Consider the following 18023-nt stretch of genomic DNA (forward strand, 5'->3'; position numbering starts at 1 on the left):
AAAAGGTAGAAAACAAAACTAATTATAAATTGATAAAATATTTCGCAATATTTGGGTTCCGATATTTTTAAATTAAACTACTTATTGTTATCTTATTGATATTTTTAAATGGTAATATAAAACAGTCACCAAAATTAAAATAAAAAAAAATGATTAAAATACACAAAACGGAATTGATTGATTGAATTGTGACGCCAGTAATTCACCTTGGAGAAGAATGTCGTTTACCTCTTCCTCTCAGTATTTGTCCCGTTGACAGAGTCCGTGAGACTGTAGCTTTCCATATTTTATTTCCAGCTTCTCACCAACTTCAGGTTCAGCCTACCTTTGCTTCGTTTACAGAATAATGACAGGAATACAAGATTTATAAATTTTTCGTCTTTGAACGTCTGTTTGTAATTTTATGGCAGAAAAAAGCTAAAGTAAAACACTTTGTTACATATTTTACTTCATTAATAATAAACTCATGTAGTAAAAGTAATATAGGCAAGAAAGAGTGGCAGAAGGTAGACCTTACAAGTCCATAAATGAAGACCACGAGCGGGGTAGCGCAGCGAATAACGTCCTTCCTCGAGCTCGAAGGACAATACTGTTGAGGTCGTCAGAAGACGCTTTATGAAAGCCACTTCCGGTGCTATGGGAAATCTATAGAGGAGTTCTATGACCAGCAGTGTTCATCCTACGGTGAAATATATCCGCAAATGATGATTGTAATAGGTACTAAATAATGATCATCAGTATCATCATATCAGCCGAGATGACCGACTTTACGCTATCTGCATCCATTCCGTCTACCTAATCATAATAATAATAGCCATGAATTATTTTATTTTATTTTAACAAATTTCAGCAGCTTCTCTACCGGCCAGCGAGTCCCCCATTGCTCGTATTTCGCAAGTGTGCGGCGCTCTGCACCCCTGCACAAGAAACAATTGTTTATTTTCGGCAGTCACACTTATATCGGTTGCGCTCTCGAAGCATTATAGTAGTGGTTAGAATTCCCATGACATATATTTTATTTAATTATAGAAGCTTTTAAGTTTAATTGTGATAAATGGTTTTATGCAATATTAGCTTAATTATTCATTACAGCATATGTTTTTTTTTAATTATTTTGTTTATAATAGTTTATAGACACTTTATTTAAATGAAAAACCGTTGTCTCTATGTCATTATTCGCTAAAAAATTCTGTAAAGACAGACGCAAAGTTGATCTTAAATATTTCTTCCTTAAGTGTTTTGTTAATGACAACTCTTATAATATTTTATGTTGCAATGAATGCAAGTCACAAAGAAGTTTTTAATCGAATTAATAATTAAATGCGGCCAGTCTTTTAAATTTTTTTATATTTCTTTTGTGTGATTGTTTTGTTTATCCGACCTATACATATACGTTATCAATACATTGCAAGCCATAAATAACTATACATAGAGGAAAGCAGGGCATAGACAACAACACAATGGCAAATGTCGGGGCTCACTCGCGACCATTGTAGCGTGGCGCGGGAGGCGTTACGAATCAATGGAGGGAATTATCGGCGCAGGGAAATACATACAGAGTCCTTATAAAAATAAAAAAAGAAATTAATTGTTTCGTTTCGAGCAACACCTTTTTACGCATTCAAATAAATTACAAAGCAAGAAATTACTACCCATATATAGAATTTGCTTGACTATCTTATGCATAATTCTCTGTTTTAATGCTTTTTTAGTTCTATAGTCGTTGCACATGTGAAAGGTTTGAAAACAATGCATTAAGATTTCCGTAGTAAAAAAATATATAATCTCGTTGAAAGCATTAAACGGCTAAAGATAATTAATGATCACATAAACAGAACACTCACTCTTCTAATTATGTTCGTTGCTTCAAGAAAAAAATAATAGATTTCTTGTACTAATGAGCCCTTTGTTTTAGGCAGTGAAATTGTTTTACCAGTTTAATCACAAAAACTTTAAGAAATACGACGAAGACTTCTAAAATAAATTTGAATTTTAATAAATTCTGAAGAAATTCGCAAATGTTTTAGCATATATATATAATAATTATTTTCAAGTCTAAACGGATAATGCTAAAAATATTTTATTCATTAATATTACTCGAGAGTATTGCAAATGTATACAAAAAGTTGTGGCTTCAAAAATCACTATAATATCTTATTAATTGGTTTTAAGAAATAACTTACAGTGAGAGAATGTTTTTCTTAACATCTAAAAATATATTGTAGTATCCTCTCTACGACTTTTGTTGTGTCAGATTAGTTCGTCCCACGCAGCGTATCGGTTGAAGAGGTAAATGAAATGCTATCCGGAGGGGAAAACTTAAATTACTAAATTTGAGGGTAAAAGAAATAAGTCTCCGTGATATACACGACACGCTGCACTGCGATTGATTTGAATATATTTCACCGTGTACATATGTACATATATATAAACAAGTGCTTTTTTGTAACATTTTTATTAACCTTTTAAGTGCCATGAGGACCGCCGGCTACCTCACGATACCCAACAATAGGTGCTGTGAGGGCCGCCGGCTACCTCACAATTTTTCATCTGTACATCTAAGGAATATATATATTATTTTTTTCCGACCCTCCGGTAATTATTAGCTTCATTAGGCACCTAGCAACTGGATCACGGGATGGTATACGATTTGCAGCATGTTTTAGAAACGGCCTCACTTTTTATAAAAAATTTACATTAGAATATGTATATAGAAACCTTTCTTTGTATTGAATTCACAATTTATTCATATTTCAAAGCTGGCTTTGAAAACCTATCGTGTTTCCTGTGTTACAAAAACGTGACCCGCCGGTGACCTCATGGCACACCGAGTACTCTGTTGCCTTTAAGTGCCATGAAGGTCGCCGGCAGTCTCAGTACATAATGATATACATAATGTGTTATATTCATTCATAGAATGTAAAGATCCCAAATTTTCACATAAGGAAAGCCTACTCTTGATATTTCCATTTGGCACCTGGGGAAGTCATGGCCAAAACAGCTTGGCAATTATAAGTTATTAAAAAAACTAACTACCGTTATTTCCACCATTTCTAAACAATGACGGTAACTAACAATTTTTATGTATTTTTCTTAAAGTCACCTTATTCTTGTTTGTAATTTTATATCTATGAGTTTTATTTACAATGGGGATTCAGAAACGTAACCATATTAGCAATAACAATTAATAAAATCATCATCGCTACTTCAGATGTAGAATGTCCACAGCTGGACATGCGTTCATAGGTATAGGCCTCACTGTTAGATTTCCCATAGAACTAGTTGGAAGCGAACTGCTTTCAGTGTCTTCCGATGATCTTAACAATATCCGCTCAAGCCTCACGGCGCGCGAAAGACAACCGAATCAGTTATAAAACGCGCCGCATTCGTGTCCGTATGCGACAAACACTCACCGGCGACTCAAACCGATCTCTCTCTCCTAACTTCGATGTCAATTCAGTTTAAATGTCTTCGAAGAAAAGGATAACACCTTTCTCCGAAAACCTAGTAGCTAACAATTAGTCAATACAATCCGTCAGGCGACGCATCTGACGTAAATTTTTTTAACTTACTAATATCCGGATTTCGGGTTGGCGATCCCTGAGTCCGAAGAAGCTATAAATGCTAGAACAGCTAACAGCTTGCAGCAGCTCGTTTGTCCACCTTGTGAGCGAATGTCCGGAAAGCGCAGCGTAGCTTTCCGGTCTGTGTTTTCCAGTCCAGAACCTTAAGGCTCAATCAGCCAACAGTTCTGTCGCCGGCCAACTACTACTTAAGCTTGCTAATCCTCTGAGTTATTATCTTGCTAATCCTCTTATTCTTTCGTCTATGGATCTCGTCATTTATGATTTGATGTCTTATAAAGTCCCAAGCAAATCCGTTATTACTGGCTCATTGAGCACTATGGACTTGCCAATGAGGCTAAGAGTGAATTACCACGTTGTCTGTGTCATCAAGCCATTACTAGTAACACATTGGTAATTTATAACGTAATTCTAGTAAAAAGTATATTTAAAAAAAAAATACTTGAATGTAGATTTAAATTTACAACTTGTTTAATTGATTATTTACTAACCCTGGGGTATATTACGCACAATGGTGTTGCTATATACAGAGTATAAAATTGATCAAATATAGCGTGCTTCGTCATTGTCTATACGAAACAACAAATTTCGTTGAGTCCCTTCAAAATTGCTTGAAACGCACGCCTTGATTGAGTTCGTTACTTTAATTCATTTCCCCTTGTTTCATTTATAGCTGTTAATCGAAATAACATCCTATTGTTATGTGATAAAGTTGAATTTAGTATACTTTGTCTATTTTTTTAGGTATTTTTATGTCTAAATAGTCAATTCTATATTTATGGGCAGAAGCTCTAGAAACCCTCGGGATTCGCGCTCTATTTCTAAATGGAACTGTGTTATTTTGAAGGCTGACATTTTGAATTGTTCCTCTTTCGCGGTTTGTTAATCATTATTTTTGTGCTTGGAACATTCTAGAGGTTTTATCTCCCAGCAATATTTTTAATAAATAACAAAATATAGTTCACTTATTAATCAAATGTATACTAACAATGAATTCATATAAAATGTGTGTAAATTTTTTAACTAAAAATTTTAGTTAGTCTAGATGACTTAATATGAGAAATAAAACATTTTTAGGAAGCTTGAATAACTTAATAAAGTTATTATAAAGGAGAAAAATGTAAATTATAGGGGTAAATAATTACAAATGCTTTTCTATAAAACGTTTGATAAATATAACACGGTGAGTTTAATAGTTACAAAAGAGGGTTAGGCCAAAATATGAGCCCGTTTACTGTTATCTATGTTGATCGCACACATAGAACTTCCCTAAACGTTCCGAATTTAAAATTCCGACGTCATAATCTAAGTTTCCGAGCATTATATACATAAAAAGTACAAAATGAAAATTTAAATATCATTGCTATTAAAAAATGTATTGTATGAACAATAAGTTAAAGTACATTTTTCATTAGAGTTTTGATAAAAGTTGAACATCTGCCTGCTTAAGCTGGAAGCGGCTCGCGCGCATTTTAAATTTCGTAAAAAGAACCGACGCCAGAGAAACAGATGCGATGTAGATTCCTAAAGGCAGATGTTTAGTGAATTCTCTCATAGATTAAGCGACCACTGTTTTTGTAACAATATAGGAGTTAAACGGTTGACCATTTGTTTTGCAATTTGTGGTCGCTTCAAACGCAATTTGTTCTGATGGCCTTCATTATGAATCACTTTTGTAGACTACAGTTAGTTGAGTAGCTTACTCTATTATTGTTGTTGTTTAATTATTTCATATGCATAATGTAACAGAGTTGGAAATTAATTAGGAAAGGAGTAGTTTTAATGACATATAATAACTCTTTACTAAATTTATTATGTAATAAACTAAATGCACCTGCAACATAACGAAGATGGGCCGGAAATATAAGCATTATTATTTATTCAAAAGGCAATTTTTTTTAATTTACTCATCACTTTTAACAAATTTAAGTAAATAACGCAATAGAAATAGGCACAAAATTTAGATAGGCGTCTTTAAATTAAGAAAACATGTAGAATAAGGGAGTTCCTTATTTGAATTTATAAAAAAACAGCAAATAACAGAGATCAGATAATATATGTTGATTACAGGAATTAGAGACAGTTGTGCTAATATTTATGTGACTATTTTATTATAATATATTATGCAAAATATAAAAAAATTTACTTGCATTATTATTGTGCTAATATGCCTTATCTAGTCAACTTATTTACATTTCCTATAAACATTTATAGATATAACATTAATAAATTTGCAACGTTTTGTACATAATTATAAATAATAGCTAAATTTCGATCGTGAATATTAATTTATGATCGACTATTATAATTTATCTAATAAATTTACAAACTATTTTAATTGCCTAAATTCTTAGTTAAAAGAATTAAAAAATCAACATCAAAAATGATCAGTAATAAAATCAATAAACATACGTTAAAATAATAAAAAAATCTAACGTAAAAAATAATTTGAACGTTATAAGCAACGGGTGAGTTAAAATTTCACGGTCAATTTTTACGATTCGTGGAAGTTGGCACCGGTTTAATCTGAACCGAGTTTAACTGCCTTTCGACATGCAAACCTCGCGTGGACCTGAATTAGATAAAGGAGGGAAAGAATTTAGAATATGAGGAAACGTACAAGGCTCTGAATAATTAATATCTAGTTCGGTTCTACTATATACCTCCTGTAATGTGTTTCTTGGATAATGAATAATTGTGTTATTTCATGAAAACATTGATTTGACAGTACTTACAGTAACTGTGCACATAAATAAACTTTTAGTTACCAAATCTCAAAGAAGTAAATTTTATTATAAGCACAACGCAATCCTTCGCCTTCTATTTCTATGCTATGGTTTTCTATTGTCTATGATCTCCGGTCTTTAAAAAATTGCCTTAATGGTAAGATCGTCCTGTTGTACTATATTATTAATATTACATCTGTGTGTATTTTCTTCTAATATACACAATGAAGAGAATTAAATAAATAAACCTTTAATTATCATCAACTCTATTTACGTTTTAATATCTGGTGTAGTTCAAAATAATATTTCGTAAGTTTTAGTTTGTACTCGTAAAATTTGATGTCGTGCGTTTCAAACGATCTGACGTCACCTAACGCTGCCATGGTTAGTAACTTCACACAATGGCCGCCACGGGCGATTCCTGCCTCGCCTTATACCACGGATATAATATTTATGAGGGGTACGTTTTCACTCTATAATTACGTATCGATTCAAGGCCCCGCGTGACGACGCCCTAATATTATTCATACTATGGCCTCTTCAATTACTATTTTTAGGTGGGTGTTGGACGGCAGCTTCGCGCTAGCCCTAATTTTATCTATTAGTTATTTTGAGCCACCGCAGTAAAATCAAGACTTACAGCGACGCGAAAGTCAAAACAAAAAAAAGAATTAAACATTTATTACACGTAGATGTTTACCGTAATACAGAAGGTGATTAGTACAAATAAAAAAAAGCTTTAAACTAGGTATAAAGGCTTCAATGTATGAAGCTCATTTGATGTCAATTAATTTATAGTACGTACACCCTAATCAAAAATCAATGGTTTGAATACAAAAGGAAAAGGCATATTCAAAATTCTAATTACTACATATTGATCAATTATTACTGTTTACTATCCAGCTTTTTGCATTTCAGTTGAAAATAAGTAATATTTCAGATTGTTCACTTTACACAGGTGATTGGGAATTTATGTAAAAGATTTAAAGCTTTTTGCCGTTTAATGAGCTTTACACCTAAATACTACCTACTTTACCTTTTAAACCTTTTTCCGATCATCCTGTATGTTACATTCGTGTATTACTATCTAGTTCAAGCAATTAATGTAATTTTCGACATAGTAGTGAGTAGTGAACAATTAATTACGGCGTAGTAATTAAAGATAAAGCATTACATTATAATATATTCAACGCAAAACGTGTGACACGAAGGCAATGATACTAAATGAAAGGGAAAGCGTTGGTGGCTCGTGATTGTGGAGTCCCGTTGGCACTGTACCTGTTGCAGGCTTATTTACGACCCAAAACAATCGCTTTATCTCGCCCCGTCCATATAATGCGCCCGTAAAACCCGATTCTTTACGCGTACCAACCTTTACAGCCGCTTGCATAACACGTCCTTTGTTTATAAACAAAACATCTCAAGGACTACTACACTTTTGCAATTCCATTTTAGTTCCAACGCGCCTCCGTTGCGCATAGGTGCGTTCTTAAATGCGGTATTGATAAAAATTTATTAAAATTCAAACGTTGTGTCCTTCTAAGATTTATATGCTTTAGTTTATATTTACGATACATCATTGGGTGCTAATAAACAGTGTCTCGGTTACGTTGGCGCAATGTTCTGCGGGTCATTTCGTGGGTCAATTCGGCATTAATTGTTACGTGACATTTCATTAAATATAATTTTATAGTTATGCAAGCAAATTGTGATATGATGCTACGTGTTATAATACATGAAATGTATATGATTGATTCAATTTGTACTTGAAATGTTCACAGTGATAATGTACGCATTCAGGTAATTTATATTTGTATTTTAATAAAAGACAAAAGGTTATGATAATAATCTGGTAAGATATCACCGGCGTAAAATAAGCAATTAGTAAATTACATTAAACGTATATTAAAAAAATACTAATTAATTAAACAATATATGACATTAAAGCAGAATTCGAGTAGTGGTAGCCCAGCGGTAGAGGATTGTAGGTCACGGGTTACATTCCCTGGACAGTCTAATCGAAATTCATACTTTGTTCATTAATTTTATAGGATTGCCATTGCTGAGGATGGGCAACAACGTCTTCTGCGTACCATAATATTACACTACAATTACTAACCCGCGCAGCGTGGTGATCATTGTATATCATCCTATAGATACCTTTGGAAGAGGTCTATGTCTTGCATTGGGCATCTATGGACCGAAACGACGACTTCATTACTGTCACTCACTTGTTGTAAAATCTGATATATTTTGTGTGCAAACAAGTGTCGAAAAATTCATAACACTCACCTGATAATAAAAGTTCAGCCCATTATTCCTACAGTTTCTTATAAGAATATTGAGCTCATTAATTCAAGTATGACTCTATGACAACATGTGCAACTATCTAAATACACTAACAATTGTTATTTATCATCATTTCTGCAATAGGATGCCCACAGTTGGACATGCGTCCTCCATATTCCAACGAGTTTAACAAAGTTCTACTTTGTATGCGGAAATCCTACGCTGAGCTTACCGGTATCACCAATCCAGAAACTTAAGACCACAGTGCTCATTTTATCTATACGATATGTGTTAAATGATATTATCTATATAAATGTTAATGGAAAATATTTTATACATTTTTACCTAGGAACAATATTTTATTTAATATACCAAATTATATTATAAAATATATCTGTTCCATAGTTTTTATTATGCACAAGGATTTAGTATTGATTTTATTGTATTTTAATAATAATGCTATATGATACACGTCTTTTATAGTATTGATTGACGGACATTGTTTACAGATGAAGAGATAGATGTATTATTTTCCCTGTGGTATGTATGGGAAAAGAAAAATATGCTTATTACTATTGCTACTATATGCCTTGAACTTTTTCACATGTTCTCTTATCCATAAAAAACAATCCTCTTGCCTAAATTTTAATATAAAAAGTATACCCAAATTGGGAATTTTACTAGGATCGCTTACATTAACTAGAAAACAATGGACGTGGTTATTTTATTACACAAATAAAATTAAGGAAGTATAAGAAAAAAATCTCCAACAGTTTTAGGTTTTAATAGAAATAAATTTTATTCTATAACTTAAGAAAAAATATTGGAATATTATTAGAATCTATTTTAGACGAAGTTTGTAGCAAAAGCTATCCCCACGCCTAAATTTTTACGAAAAAAGGTCTCCGTCTCGTCAATACGAAAATGCACAAAAAGTGCTTCGAAAGCGAGAAATGGCCGCCGACAAGGGAGGGGGGGCACGAGAGTGGGGACAAAAAACTAATAATAACAGCGTGTCACCCCATCACAGTTCCATCCCATCCAGCCGCACCTACTAACGCCCGTGTGAACTTCGTAAGCCATTTTGATTATTAACAAAAAAAATGTCCTTTTATAATACTTCATCACGATAAGGAAATAAATATGGGACTTTAATTTCTTGCATATTAAATAAACAATATTTTTCTTTTTCATCAATTTAAAATTAAAAAAAAGTTTTTACATGTAACTTAAGCCGTCTTTCGCTCATTGACGTAATGTTTTTACACGTGTCTGTAGTAATTTTTGTAATTGCACGGTAACAAAAAGGTATGTATTTTAAAATCGTACGTTGGAATGATTTATAGCCGATCCTCACGTATTATTATCAAAACGGCGAATAGGTAATCGCAGGTTGTAATCTCACGTAATTATAACGTGGCAGCGCTAGTGTAAGTCACGATTTGGACTATCTGGACATGGGGCGAGAGTTTAAAAACCACAGTCCTCGTTAGGTTGTATACAGAAGCCTAGCTACACGCAGATACGTATAGATAGCACGGCCGGAATCTGATTATCATCGGAGCCGACGATAAGGGTGATGTTACACCGGTTAGAAAAATCCTAAAAATAAATATTTTAATTACCAAAACAAAATTGTTACATATAACTATTATTTAGCTGCTACGTAATTGAAATGCGGACGCTGTAAAAAAATTAATAAGAATTATATAACAGATACTATAAAAATAACATTAAAAGTATTTCCTTTGCAGGAATAACTGATTTATTAGTTACGGCAATTATATATAGCATCTTGATTGGTTAATTGTCTGTTACGGCTATTATACTGATCTATTAGATAATAAATGAGTCATTAATTCCGGTTTTTAAGTACATATCAAACGTATATTTTTTCAACCAGTATTCAATATGTTGTATGGCTTATAAGGTTATAACACATAAGTTCTCGTTGAGTTTAAATAAATAGATTAACATTAAAAGTAAATTTCAGCATTATCTAATTTTTTGTCTTAATATTTTTATGCATTATAACTACGCCTCGGTGTGCCGCAAGGTTTATTTCGAGGCCGTGAGTAAAAGCGACCGATAATCCTGGATGTAAACACGCGAAACACGATCACCTCCCAGAGCTGGCCGCCGTTCCGCCCTCACTTAAAATATTTCTTGTGGCTCGCCAGTAATCATTTGGACAGGACTTCCTTTTAATAATTATTAATTTTTTTAAGTTACTTAAGAAAACTTACAGCCTAAGGAAGTTAATACGTCCTTTGTAATATTATTGAAATCATCAACAATCTGTATCAATCTTATTATGTTACATAAAAATATCTGAATAAACTGATTATAGGCTAACTTCCAGTGGCAAATTCAATTGGTAAATATTCCAGGAATGCGATAAGACCGCCAATTGTGCTTCTGTATCGTCTTCTGCAATTTTTCCATATATGTATATTTCTTCAATAAATAAATAACAATGACCACAACATAACACAACAAAAATTAACACTACCTTTTCCGCGATATAGGCTATGTACAAAATGTAATTTTAACTATGATGAACGAAATAACCGTATGCCAACCTAATGCCCATACTAGTATGGCATTTATTTATATCACTGAACGTCGGTATATAGGCAAATTGCGCATTCATGTGAAATTATTGTTGTTATATCATTATTACATGAACGCCGTCACCGTTTCAACTTCTTTGGATATCAAAAATTAAAATTAAATTTTATATTATAATTATAATATAACGTAATCACATTAACAAAATTACATTTTAATACTAACGCTTCTGCGATGCTTCAATTACTAAAAGATTTATACCTTTGCAACATTAACATTAAATTGGTATCTTACTAAAGATTAATTTTTTCGATAATAAGATAGCATAATTATCATGACAAAGGTAGCCTAGTTGTTAAGGACTATAACTAAGTATTGAAGGTCGCAGGTTGGATTCCCGATAACTGTCCGATTTATTCAAATTCTATAACGTAACCACAACACAACGATAAACAAACACATCATAAGGAAAACGGCATTAATCCGCACTGGGCCTGCGTGGTAGATTAAGGCCTGTACCCACAGTAATAAGAATATTACTAAATATAATAATAAAATAATATTCTATGGTGACAAATAGTAAACATTATCACTGCTTTAAAAAATGCTTATAATATTTTTTCCATAATTCATAACAATCAATTCAAGTTTATAATTGTAACGATTGCTGGTGTGTTACAACTGAATAAATAAATAGATGATAAAATTAAAAAAAATAGGTAAAATTGTCAAAAGGGACAATGCCAGCGCTAAATTAAATTCAAATATCGTAAGAGGAAGTTGCCGCGCCGCCCTCGCATCCCGCTGAGATTTATTATATTTGTCCTGCGCTTATTTCATTACTGCTCGTCGCGGCTACGGGCGTCGTACAGATGTTTAAAAATATTGTTAAGTTAAAAAAAAAGATTTGATGACATTTCCTTACCACCGTATTGATAATACATTTCAGAACGTAATATCGAAAGTCAGTGGAAAGAAACCACTTAGTTTTGATAAACAGAAACGTTGTCTTAGTGACATAATGGCTATAGATAATGAATTATAAATCAATAGAAAACATTTAAACAAACTTTTCCAGGTTGTTTTAGATTTTACTATATCAAATTATTTTTATTCAACATATTGATATTAATGTCACATTAATCTTGGAGCAAGTAAAATATTATTTATAAAATGACATTAAATTGTAATTTTGTCTATTTGTGATAATCGGTATTAAAAAGATTACCATAATGCAAGGTAACGGTAAAATTGTGTGACTCTTACTGGCTTTTGACAAGTGTTTCAACCTAGCCTATAATAATTGTAATAAATACGTAATATTCATAGTTTTAGTTATATAAATTTTCCATTTCTTTTACAGTCACCCCTCTATTCTTATATCTCTAACATGGGTTAAGTTCTTTTAGATTGAAATCCCACAACTTCATAATTTTCATGATGGTTTTCATTCAGGTTATAGGCGAAAATCGTAGATTCCTTTTAGCGATTTCCATAACGTTACTAGTTAAAACTTATGTAGAATATGAAATGAAAGAAATATATTAATAATAACGAACCTAAGTTTTAAGTATTTTTAATGATGTACATTTTGTTACGTATTTATAAACTAAATATTTTATTTTTCTCTATTACAGGTATTAAACACATCGTGATAGAAAGTGTAAACATAGATGTACGTATAATAACATTACTGCAACATTAGGTAAAGTTTAAGTTAAAAAATATCGTTAAAATACGGAACATAAATAGAAGTTATTATTTAAAAAAAGAACAGAATAATTTTTTTTCATTTTGCAAAATTTACGTAAAATCTCAATAATAAAACCTTACGTAAACAACTGACGTTTGCTCTAGTATAGAAAATAGCCAGTGAATTTTACATTTACTCTACAATCAATTGCGAATAGAAAGTACAGGATGGCTATCTGTCTCGTTCACACTCATGAATACCTTATCAATCTAACACGAATCGAACAATAGCGTCGCATGTTTGATTTATACAGTCGTTTAGTAGAAACATTACGGATAATTATAGCAGGATTAAACATAGTTAATGCTTTATCTGATGTTTAAACAATGTCATTCAATTTGTATTGTTTTGATAACATTTATTTTAATTAAAAATTTATGAACTTACTTTTAGTTATTTGTTTATCAAATTAAGATATAGATTTTTTGTAAAAAATTATATTATCATTATATATATATAGTGTAGCTTTATTGCACAATTACAGTGGGTGTTTTTTTTACTTAAGTATTCCCTGCTATAATTGAGAATCGTTATAGGTGAACGCAGTCTAAAGTAAAAAACGCAGACACATTTAATAGCCTCAGTGGTCTATTCGTAAAATTACAAAAATGCTGTCCTAATAAGCCTTGACTTTAACTCTGAATATTCGATCTCTGGCGATAAGGTAATAAAAGATAATGACCAACAGCTCCGCGTTGGTATGATCATTAATTAAAATAGTCAACATGTTTGTCAGTCAACAATCAATCGAAGGTTAAAACGTACTGAATAATGCGATCAAATGTATTTTAACATTCCACGTTTTAAATGTTTATGTCATTGTTTGATGTTACGAATGCTTTAATATTTTTTTTGTATAATATATAAATAATATATAAAAATGATTATTAAGAATAAATTGAATTGGTATATGTTAATACGGGCTCGCGTTTAAGAAGTCAAGGAATACGTTTTCAAATTACAAGCTGTCAATTGGTGAGATCGTAACAAATCCCAAGACGTCTCGCTCGCGCTACACCTCCACAAAGCCGAACAGAAGTAGGAGCTCAGCTCGCGAGGTTTTCAAGGGTGGTGCTTTCGGCGGGAAAGCGGCTTGAAGCCCGCGGGGTGGGGCCGGGGGGTGGGGGAGGGCGTGATGGCTCGTATTGATTTAGTGCCGTCGTCGACGGAGCTATGTACTAGGAGAACAGCGCGGTGTCGCTTGATGCGCTTTCTTGTGACGCTTCATAATGGGGCGTTGCGCTTTGCACTTTCCATTCGACACACTTGAATTGCTAAAGTGATTCTATAGTTATTTAAATCTTACTTTTTAAATGGTGAAATTTTTTGCAGTAAGGAATATTTTTTTTGTTATAGTACTTTATCCACACTGTTAACATTGGAACCGTAATACAAAATAGTGAATTTGAAAACGAGAAATTTGGTCTTTATAATGTTGTTATAATAGCCTACAATCATTCTTTTACTATATAACAACTTTTTTGTTATCCATTTTTGATATCAATATTTTAACAAGTTTATTGATAAAACCGTTACGCTTCGATATTTACAATAACATTTCTAAATTGATTTTAGCAATAAGGGGTAAAGTTCTTATTTCCCGACAAGCGCTTTCTAAAGCTGCACCGCTGAATTCCCAAGAGACATTCTCCCGGCGTCGAAGATTTAAATGGATATTTAACTTTAGTCTCAGGGAACCTAAAGTCTATTGCTTTTAACGTCCTCCGCGCTCCGACATTTTTTCTTAAGAGGGAAACTCGCGAAGCTTTTAGCAAATGGTTTAAAATTGCTCGGATTTTAAAAACTCTTACAAACTTTGTGTTTGTTTGTCGTTTTTTTAATTTTATCTACAGAGTTTTGTAAAGGAAGACACTTTTTTCTTGTTCCAAAGTTTAGGGCTGTACCTTTAACATTAAAATGTTAATTAATTAATTGATTTAATCGAATATGAACCGGAAAAAAGCTTATCTGTTGTTATATTTTTGTTCGTTTCTACAAAATAGTTTTTGCGAAACTTTATGTCAGTGCTAAACAAGTTGAGAAGATTATCTACCTTTACACAAAAAATGGTTTATTTTAAAATATATATACTGCTTAGTAAAATAATAGTAAAGTATTTCCCCTTAATTACTAATATATTTGCTTAGTACATGATGAGAAAGGATGTTCACGTCATCCAAGAAAAATGTAACTGGATTTTCATGTAAACGTTAGATTCGTTTTAGATTCATATCAGGGCAATATAATTATTTCACTAAATTTAGTAACAATTGAGTACACGTTATAATTTTCTTGTGAATGCCATCATAGAGTAAGTGGTCAGAGAGACGTCGTGTCAAATAAAACATTCCATTACGTACGTTAACTAGATTTGGTTTTTAACTAAGAATAATTTATTAAAAATTAAAATGTTTGCTACTGAAGCCTTTAAAATATTTACGAATATATTTTCTAGATTATATTATTCAGTCATCGTTAGAAGTTGAATAATATTAAAACACTCGAAAAAATATTATAACTGTAAGAAACAGATATAAACTTCTGATAGTAATGAGATATATTAAGTATTTTAATTAAATGAACGGAATTAATCTCTCTGTTGCGCAAGTTAACCTGTGAGGGCGTAAAAAAATTTATGATCGTGTTGCGGCCGTGCTTGCGCCTACATCTTAGAGCCCGTTTTGGGTTCGTTTCCTACTTATTTTAATTACCATTTTAATTACTTTGCCGGTGATAACAATCGTACGGTTATAAGAACTATTGTTAAGATTCGTACCCGGGAAAGAGCTAATGCCCAATTATCCTATTTATGCTTTTATTTTGATACACTCATTAACCGTCTTACGAGGGCCCGCAGGGACTCGCGTCACAATTACAACTTTTAACGATGTAACTGGGAAATATGTGCGTCTAATGTTGGAATAAATTCTAGTGGGGCGTTGGATCGGTTGACTAAAGTCTACACCGGTGCTAAAGTCGTTCTTTATCTTCTTTCGTTATAAAGTGGTATTTGCAATTCACAGACAGGAGTCGCTCCGCAGGTACGAGTTTGGACTTATCTTTTATTTATAACTATGAAATCCCTGTTTCTTTACCGTAACTATGTGTTCTAGTAAAGGAAAACGTGAAACAATTTTCTTTAACGAATATGAATAATTAATTACTTTCGTTCGCACGCACGGAGCTAATTCTTAGATTGTTAAATCGTACATAGTCGGCTGTTAACTTATGTTCAAGTATGTAATGTTGACGTAAAACATTAGTCGGGCAAATCGTAAAGTTATAATAATGTTATTAAAAAATGCTGCCTAATTACTGAATAGTAACGTAAATGTGGGAGAGCCGTGCATTTTAAAAACGTAACAACATTACAAAAAAATTTTATGCGTTTAACATAATGAACCGTCCAATTGAGATGAAATAACTATTTGTGTACAGTATCAATCGAGATCAAATATTACGATCGAGTTTTAAGTGACTTTGCCTGTAAATATATACACAGTATACAATAGTAAGGCATCCGAGAGGCCGGAAACCAGCGGGTGTTCGCTCTCATAATTATATTCACGGCTGATATTTTTGAACTTTCACGTGAGCTCTTTATTTCGGCGTTTTTTTTTCTAAACTTTGTGATTTACGCCACGAGTAGGATTCTGTGAATGTCGGGAAGTGTCGAAAGCTTTATGCGACTCCTAAATTTATTTTATTTTAAATGATCCCTTAGTATTGTTTCTAACAAGTCTTTTTCTTAGAGATTTGTGTCACTGAATCTGAAGTTTCCGAATATTTACTGCGACTGATCTATTTATACGCTTTTATATGTAGTTCGATAATAAGCATTTGTGTTTTGTAATACTTCTTATTTTTTCAATTAATAAAAAGTATTAATATTAATTGAGAACCGAAAAAACACTTTGTATTATATTATAGTACAAAAAAATATGGAAAGGCGGTTTATTACCAAGAGAGCTTTATAAATATTAATCAAATTAAAATATTATACCAAAAAGAAGCAATTATTCCCTTTCGCTTCGTTGGAAGTGAACCCATTTCTTTTCTGTTAGTTTTCGCTCGTTTGCACTTTTTCCGGACCAAAAAGAAGCAAAAGATTTACGTTGGCCACGTCTGGGCCTTCCTCAAGGATTTCCTTCGAGTGGCGTTATTGTATATACCTGCAAAAGAAAGTTAAATGTTTTAAGTGTGTTTTAGTACTTTATCTCTTTAAGATATAACTGCAAATAAAATATTCGCTTCCATATAGAAATTTCAAATTACAATTACGGTAACTATCTGTTAAATATATCTTATATATCTTTATTAGCAACACCAAATGAAAGTATTTTAGTTCATGATTATTTTCTTCATTTTACTAAGTAAAGTCGCAGTAATGGCGTATACATTTCAGACTTCATAAATTTAAATCAAAACTGTCGGAAATTAACGTCTGACAATAGAAGAGCTTAAGTTAATAATCCAATTAAAACCTCCTCGGGCCTCTGTTGTGAGTCGTGTTTTAAATTCGAATAAATCTCGACTCGAATTCGACCAACGGAAATAGCACTTCGTCTGTTCATAAATCCCACTCTATTTAAGCGACCTCTAACGAAATATCTGATATAAGAAATGTCATGTCGATTTCCAAATAACATTATGTGTGACATTTTCAATAAGACTCAAGTTTGCTGTCAATTTATACAGTTATATTTTTATAACCTACATTTTATTATCCTCTTAACTAATGGGAAATGTTAGGTCCGGAAACATCTGGATATTATAATTAATGTAAATTTATGTATCCCTCGTATTCTGAACGCATCATTTCCCAAGACTAGCATCTAGACTTGTTGCTGAGTTTCTCGGCGCATTTGTGGGAAGAAGAATAATAACTTGAGTTTATATGTACTTTTTACTAAGTGGTTTGTGTACATAACAATTTCATTTATTCAATGTATGAATATGATTTTCACAATATATTGTTGTCTCTTATGTACATTAGAAAAGTTAGTTTTGTTAAAGTACGTGTACAATAGTAGTCGGAGATTTTTTCTCTATAATTATAATTATATTATATACTTTGTGAAAAAAAAACACTGTAAACGA

At 32.2% G+C, this 18023-nt stretch overlaps 1 protein-coding gene across 7 annotated transcripts in view; it reads left to right on the forward strand.

Annotated features, from left to right (window-relative positions):
• Antp (Antennapedia) overlaps nucleotides 1-18023 on the forward strand; it is a 221922-nt gene that overhangs the window by 105803 nt on the left and 98096 nt on the right. Inside the window, exon 1 of one of the 7 annotated variants that reach the window (XM_068765792.1) lies at nucleotides 7831-8110. The exons of 5 other annotated variants lie outside the window; for them this stretch is intronic. The gene's annotated coding sequence lies outside the window, so the exon portion shown is untranslated. Of the gene's footprint in view, nucleotides 1-7830; nucleotides 8111-12852; nucleotides 12876-18023 lie in introns of those variants that run through there. One more of the 7 variants, XM_068765817.1, reaches the window with a different exon arrangement.

Source organism: Battus philenor, unplaced genomic scaffold (genome assembly GCF_028537555.1).
Source record: "Battus philenor isolate CCGP_79_NKW_IND1 unplaced genomic scaffold, ilBatPhil1.0.hap1 SCAF_10, whole genome shotgun sequence".
In the NCBI taxonomy this organism is placed as follows: domain Eukaryota; kingdom Metazoa; phylum Arthropoda; class Insecta; order Lepidoptera; family Papilionidae; genus Battus; species Battus philenor.